The sequence below is a fragment of the Heterodontus francisci genome, unplaced genomic scaffold, assembly GCF_036365525.1.
Source record: "Heterodontus francisci isolate sHetFra1 unplaced genomic scaffold, sHetFra1.hap1 HAP1_SCAFFOLD_59, whole genome shotgun sequence".
NCBI lineage: Eukaryota > Metazoa > Chordata > Chondrichthyes > Heterodontiformes > Heterodontidae > Heterodontus > Heterodontus francisci.
The window spans coordinates 3,813,589-3,815,386 of NW_027140758.1; the positions used below are offsets into that span (position 1 = coordinate 3,813,589).

General features: G+C 42.8%; 1 non-coding gene across 1 annotated transcript; it reads left to right on the top strand.

Annotated features, from left to right (window-relative positions):
* Positions 1-1,495: 1,495 nt before the first annotated feature.
* trnaf-gaa (transfer RNA phenylalanine (anticodon GAA)) lies at positions 1,496-1,568 on the top strand. The gene has a single exon. It is a non-coding gene; the product is annotated as a tRNA-Phe (tRNA).
* Positions 1,569-1,798: the final 230 nt, after the last annotated feature.

Sequence of the window (1,798 nt, forward strand, 5' to 3'; positions counted from 1 at the left end):
GTGACATCTACTGGCGGGAAGCAAGAACTGCAATCAAGCAGCAGAAACTCCACAGTCTGTCAGGGTTAAAGAAACATTGCAATGTGAGGAAACAGCGATGTGGTTTGATTGGGTAGATGGAGACATGATTCCACTTGTGGTGGTGTCTGAAGCAAAGGCCAGAAATACAAAATTGTCATTAATAAAAGAAATGAGGAATTCATGAAAAATGTAGTAACGTAGTGAATGGTTAAAATGTGGATTGAGTAGAAAGTGAGATTGGATGGACCGAAGCAGTCTGAAAGGATGGCTGAAACAAAAGGTGAGTGCCCTGAAACGTTAACTGTGTTTCTCACAGCACAGATGCTGCCAGAGCTGCTGAGCATTTCCACCACATTCTGTTTTTATTTCAGCATTTGCAGGATGTTGCTTTGATCTGAAAAAAAATGGATGATTGGCTGGGGGGTTCCAGTGAAATTCCACAGCAGCTAATAAAGCCTGACCTGTCAGTGGCTCGTTAGTCCAGGGGTATGATTCTCGCTTAGGGAGTATGGTTAATTAACATGTGAGAGATCCTGAGTTTAAATCCCAGACGAGCCCTGGTCTGCTGGCATTTTTAGATTAAGGTTATCTATTGGTTTCAGCCTTGCAGAAAGTGGAATTGACTTCCATACGGAGCTGGCTTGAGGACCAGACAACTGGATTCAAAGAGCTTGTCGACAAAATTGTAATTAACTAAATGTACAGATGGCCAAGTGGGAATATAAAGTTGTTACTGCAATTGTGACCTGACTCCAAATACAACAGGACTGGGTTCTGGACTGGAATGGAATGGAATTCTTCAGTGTTTCTGTTGTTTGACTTGCATTGACTCATCGATTTTCTTGTTTTTCACTTTGTCGATGCCTTTGAATAATTGTGGATCATTCTTCAGAGTGTCTTCTTTCACCAGGTCGTTCTGACCTCTGATGATGTTGATCGTAATCAGCTTCAATCCGCTGATAGTTTTGGAAGTGAGCAGATTTCCTTTGCTTGATTCTACAACATGGAACTCAGTCTGACATGTGGACCCATGGGAGGATTTGAATGCCACCCCTGCGTTGGAGTTGCATCCATCCAATAAGAGAGCGAGTAGAAGTGACAGTTCTGTCAGTCGAACATGAGACTTTTAATGGCAGGGTTGTGAGTTTGAGTGCCATTCTGTTTTTCCCTTTTTTAAGGCTTCTTGAGCAGAGAGTACAGCGAGTGTTTGAAATGAGCAAATCTCGCTTTGATTCAGGACTCTTACCTCTCTGCAGCATCTCGCTATGAAAGATTGAATTTGATCTCATTTCATTCTCAGCTCAGGGTCTGTGCGGCTCATTGGCACTTCTGGCTGTCTCCCGCTTCACAATCCATCAGTACTGAGAAAGCAATGGGGAATATTACTCACATGTTGTGTTATTTAATTTTTTGGAAAACTTGAATGTATGTATTTTCTTCCAAAATAAGGACACCGAACCACTGTTAATGTGGGGCTGAAATAGCTCAGTTGGGAGAGCGTTAGACTGAAAATCTAAAGATCCCTGGTTCAATCCCGAGTTTCAGCAATTCCGCTCCCTTATGCGTCCCTTGCCTTGGTTCTGATTTTCCTGTTGCACAATTTACTTTGCAATTATTTACCAAACACCAGTGGATTGAATTTGAGAAACAACACAGAGTCATTTACAGCATAGAAGATGATCGTTTGGCCTATCACGTCCATGCTGGCTCTCCCCGGAGCAATCTAGTCAGTTCCACTCACCAGCTCGATCCCTTTCCTCCTGCAAGTTTCTTTCCT